We start from the raw sequence: 5918 nt of genomic DNA on the forward strand, positions 1-5918 counted from the left end.
ATGATGTGTTGTGATATCTTCAAAATCTCGTCGCGCTGATTAATTTGACACTTTGTTTAACAAATTTGGTCCCCATTTGCCGAAGTTATCAAGATTCAAGTTTTGAAAAGTCACAAAAGTTGTGTGTTGAGCTCATAAAGTACTTTTTTTCTTGGAAATTCAACAATATGCAGTCATGATGTGTTGTGATATCTTCAAAATCTCGTGGAACTGATTAATTTGACACTTTGTTTAACAAATTTGGTCCCCATTTGCCGAAGTTATCGAGCTTCAAGTTTTGAAAAGTCAAAAAGTTGTTTGTTTGAGCACATAAAGTACTATTTTTCTTGGAAATTCAACAATATGCAGTCATGATGTGTTGTGATATCTTCAAAATCTCGTGGAACTGATTAATTTGACACTTTGTTTAACAAATTTGGTCCCCATTTGTCGAAGTTATCGAGCTTCAAGTTTTGAAAAGTCACAAAAGTTGTGTGTTGAGCTCATAAAGTTCTATTTTTCTTGGAAATTTAACAAGACGCAATCATGATGTGAGGTGACATCCTCAAAATCTCGTCGAGCTGATTAATTTGACACTTTCTTTAACAAATTTGGTCCCCATTTGCCGAAGTTATCGAGCTTCAAGTTTTGAAAAGTCAAAAAAGTTGTGTGTTGAGCTCATAAAGCACTATTTTTCTTGGAAATTTAACAAAACGCAATCATGATGTGTTGTGATATCTTCAAAATCTCGTCGAGCTGATAAATTTGACACTTTCTTTAACAAATTTGGTCCCCATTTGCCGAAGTTATCGAGCTTCAAGTTTTGAAAAGTCACAAAAGTTGTGTGTTGAGCTCATAAAGTTCTATTTTTCTTGGAAATTTAACAAGACGCAATCATGATGTGAGGTGACATCCTCAAAATCTCGTCGAGCTGATTAATTTGACACTTTCTTTAACAAATTTGGTCCCCATTTGCCGAAGTTATCGAGCTTCAAGTTTTGAAAAGTCACAAAAGTTGTGTGTTGAGCACATAAAGTGCTATTTTTCTTGGAAATTTAACAAGACGCAATCATGATGTGTTGTGATATCTTCAAAATCTCGTCGAGCTGATTAATTTGACACTTTCTTTAACAAATTTGGTCCCCATTTGCCGAAGTTATCGAGCTTCAAAGTTTGAAAAGTAAAAAGTTGTTTGTTTGAGCACATAAAGTACTTTTTTTCTTGGAAATTCAACAATATGCAGTCATGATGTGTTGTGATATCTTCAAAATCTCGTGGAACTGATTAATTTGACACTTTGTTTAAAAAATTTGGTCCACATTTGCCGAAGTTATGGAGCTTCAAGTTTTGAAAAGTCAAAAAAGTTGTGTGTTGAGCACATAAAGTGCTATTTTTCTTGGAAATTTAACAAGACGCAATCATGATGTGTTGTGATATCTTCAAAATCTCGTCGCGCTGATTAATTTGACACTTTGTTTAACAAATTTGGTCCCCATTTGCCGAAGTTATCAAGATTCAAGTTTTGAAAAGTCACAAAAGTTGTGTGTTGAGCTCATAAAGTACTTTTTTTCTTGGAAATTCAACAATATGCAGTCATGATGTGTTGTGATATCTTCAAAATCTCGTGGAACTGATTAATTTGACACTTTGTTTAACAAATTTGGTCCCCATTTGCCGAAGTTATCGAGCTTCAAGTTTTGAAAAGTCAAAAAGTTGTTTGTTTGAGCACATAAAGTACTATTTTTCTTGGAAATTCAACAATATGCAGTCATGATGTGTTGTGATATCTTCAAAATCTCGTGGAACTGATTAATTTGACACTTTGTTTAACAAATTTGGTCCCCATTTGTCGAAGTTATCGAGCTTCAAGTTTTGAAAAGTCACAAAAGTTGTGTGTTGAGCTCATAAAGTTCTATTTTTCTTGGAAATTTAACAAGACGCAATCATGATGTGAGGTGACATCCTCAAAATCTCGTCGAGCTGATTAATTTGACACTTTCTTTAACAAATTTGGTCCCCATTTGCCGAAGTTATCGAGCTTCAAAGTTTGAAAAGTCAAAAAGTTGTTTGTTTGAGCACATAAAGTACTTTTTTTCTTGGAAATTCAACAATATGCAGTCATGATCTGTTGTGATATCTTCAAAATCTCGTCGAGCTGATTAATTTGACACTTTGTTTAACAAATTTGGTCCACATTTGCCGAAGTTATGGAGCTTCAAGTTTTGAAAAGTCAAAAAAGTTGTGTGTTTGAGCACATAAAGTACTATTTTTCTTGGAAATTCATCAATATGCAGTCATGATGTGTTGTGATATCTTCAAAATCTCGTCGCGCTGATTAATTTGACACTTTGTTTAACAAATTTGGTCCCAATTTGCCGAAGTTATCGAGCTTCAAGTTTTGAAAAGTCAAAAAAGTTGTGTGTTTGAGCACATAAAGTACTTTTTTTCTTGAAAATTCAACAATATACAGTCATGATGTGTTGTGACATCTTCAAAATCTCGTCGAGCTGATTAATTTGACACTTTGTTTAACAAATTTGGTCCCCATTTGCCGAAGTTATCGAGCTTCAAAGTTTGAAAAGTCAAAAAGTTGTTTGTTTGAGCACATAAAGTACTTTTTTTCTTGGAAATTCAACAATATGCAGTCATGATGTGTTATGATATTTTCAAAATCTCGTGGAACTGATTAATTTGACACTTTGTTTAACAAATTTGGTCCACATTTGCCGAAGTTATGGAGCTTCAAGTTTTGAAAAGTCAAAAAAGTTGTGTGTTTGAGCACATAAAGTACTATTTTTCTTGGAAATTCATCAATATGCAGTCATGATGTGTTGTGATATCTTCAAAATCTCGTCGCGCTGATTAATTTGACACTTTGTTTAACAAATTTGGTCCCAATTTGCCGAAGTTATCGAGCTTCAAGTTTTGAAAAGTCAAAAAAGTTGTGTGTTTGAGCACATAAAGTACTTTTTTTCTTGAAAATTCAACAATATACAGTCATGATGTGTTGTGACATCTTCAAAATCTCGTCGAGCTGATTAATTTGACACTTTGTTTAACAAATTTGGTCCCCATTTGCCGAAGTTATCGAGCTTCAAAGTTTGAAAAGTCAAAAAGTTGTTTGTTTGAGCACATAAAGTACTTTTTTTCTTGGAAATTCAACAATATGCAGTCATGATGTGTTATGATATCTTCAAAATCTCGTGGAACTGATTAATTTGACACTTTGTTTAACAAATTTGGTCCCAATTTGCCGAAGTTATGGAGCTTCAAGTTTTGAAAAGTCAAAAAAGTTGTGTGTTGAGCACATAAAGTGCTATTTTTCTTGGAAATTTAACAAGACGCAATCATGATGTGTTGTGATATCTTCAAAATCTCGTCGCGCTGATTAATTTGACACTTTGTTTAACAAATTTGGTCCACATTTGCCGAAGTTATGGAGCTTCAAGTTTTGAAAAGTCAAAAAAGTTGTGTGTTTGAGCACATAAAGTACTATTTTTCTTGGAAATTCATCAATATGCAGTCATGATGTGTTGTGATATCTTCAAAATCCCGTCGCGCTGATTAATTTGACACTTTGTTTAACAAATTTGGTCCCAATTTGCCGAAGTTATCGAGCTTCAAAGTTTGAAAAGTCAAAAAAGTTGTGTGTTTGAGCACATAAAGTACTTTTTTTCTTGGAAATTCAACAATATGCAGTCATGATCTGTTGTGATATCTTCAAAATCTCGTCGAGCTGATTAATTTGACACTTTGTTTAACAAATTTGGTCCACATTTGCCGAAGTTATGGAGCTTCAAGTTTTGAAAAGTCAAAAAAGTTGTGTGTTGAGCTCATAAAGCACTATTTTTCTTGGAAATTTAACAAAACGCAATCATGATGTGTTGTGATATCTTCAAAATCTCGTCGAGCTGATAAATTTGACACTTTCTTTAACAAATTTGGTCCCCATTTGCCGAAGTTATCGAGCTTCAAGTTTTGAAAAGTCACAAAAGTTGTGTGTTGAGCTCATAAAGTTCTATTTTTCTTGGAAATTTAACAAGACGCAATCATGATGTGAGGTGACATCCTCAAAATCTCGTCGAGCTGATTAATTTGACACTTTCTTTAACAAATTTGGTCCCCATTTGCCGAAGTTATCGAGCTTCAAGTTTTGAAAAGTCACAAAAGTTGTGTGTTGAGCACATAAAGTGCTATTTTTCTTGGAAATTTAACAAGACGCAATCATGATGTGTTGTGATATCTTCAAAATCTCGTCGAGCTGATTAATTTGACACTTTCTTTAACAAATTTGGTCCCCATTTGCCGAAGTTATCGAGCTTCAAAGTTTGAAAAGTAAAAAGTTGTTTGTTTGAGCACATAAAGTACTTTTTTTCTTGGAAATTCAACAATATGCAGTCATGATGTGTTGTGATATCTTCAAAATCTCGTGGAACTGATTAATTTGACACTTTGTTTAAAAAATTTGGTCCACATTTGCCGAAGTTATGGAGCTTCAAGTTTTGAAAAGTCAAAAAAGTTGTGTGTTGAGCACATAAAGTGCTATTTTTCTTGGAAATTTAACAAGACGCAATCATGATGTGTTGTGATATCTTCAAAATCTCGTCGCGCTGATTAATTTGACACTTTGTTTAACAAATTTGGTCCCCATTTGCCGAAGTTATCGAGATTCAAGTTTTGAAAAGTCACAAAAGTTGTGTGTTGAGCTCATAAAGTACTTTTTTTCTTGGAAATTCAACAATATGCAGTCATGATGTGTTGTGATATCTTCAAAATCTCGTGGAACTGATTAATTTGACACTTTGTTTAACAAATTTGGTCCCCATTTGCCGAAGTTATCGAGCTTCAAGTTTTGAAAAGTCAAAAAGTTGTTTGTTTGAGCACATAAAGTACTATTTTTCTTGGAAATTCAACAATATGCAGTCATGATGTGTTGTGATATCTTCAAAATCTCGTGGAACTGATTAATTTGACACTTTGTTTAACAAATTTGGTCCCCATTTGTCGAAGTTATCGAGCTTCAAGTTTTGAAAAGTCACAAAAGTTGTGTGTTGAGCTCATAAAGTTCTATTTTTCTTGGAAATTTAACAAGACGCAATCATGATGTGAGGTGACATCCTCAAAATCTCGTCGAGCTGATTAATTTGACACTTTCTTTAACAAATTTGGTCCCCATTTGCCGAAGTTATCGAGCTTCAAAGTTTGAAAAGTCAAAAAGTTGTTTGTTTGAGCACATAAAGTACTTTTTTTCTTGGAAATTCAACAATATGCAGTCATGATCTGTTGTGATATCTTCAAAATCTCGTCGAGCTGATTAATTTGACACTTTGTTTAACAAATTTGGTCCACATTTGCCGAAGTTATGGAGCTTCAAGTTTTGAAAAGTCAAAAAAGTTGTGTGTTTGAGCACATAAAGTACTATTTTTCTTGGAAATTCATCAATATGCAGTCATGATGTGTTGTGATATCTTCAAAATCTCGTCGCGCTGATTAATTTGACACTTTGTTTAACAAATTTGGTCCCAATTTGCCGAAGTTATCGAGCTTCAAGTTTTGAAAAGTCAAAAAAGTTGTGTGTTTGAGCACATAAAGTACTTTTTTTCTTGAAAATTCAACAATATACAGTCATGATGTGTTGTGACATCTTCAAAATCTCGTCGAGCTGATTAATTTGACACTTTGTTTAACAAATTTGGTCCCCATTTGCCGAAGTTATCGAGCTTCAAAGTTTGAAAAGTCAAAAAGTTGTTTGTTTGAGCACATAAAGTACTTTTTTTCTTGGAAATTCAACAATATGCAGTCATGATGTGTTATGATATTTTCAAAATCTCGTGGAACTGATTAATTTGACACTTTGTTTAACAAATTTGGTCCACATTTGCCGAAGTTATGGAGCTTCAAGTTTTGAAAAGTCAAAAAAGTTGTGTGTTTGAGCACAT

The sequence above is a fragment of the Euwallacea fornicatus genome, unplaced genomic scaffold (genome assembly GCF_040115645.1).
Source record: "Euwallacea fornicatus isolate EFF26 unplaced genomic scaffold, ASM4011564v1 scaffold_71, whole genome shotgun sequence".
In the NCBI taxonomy this organism is placed as follows: domain Eukaryota; kingdom Metazoa; phylum Arthropoda; class Insecta; order Coleoptera; family Curculionidae; genus Euwallacea; species Euwallacea fornicatus.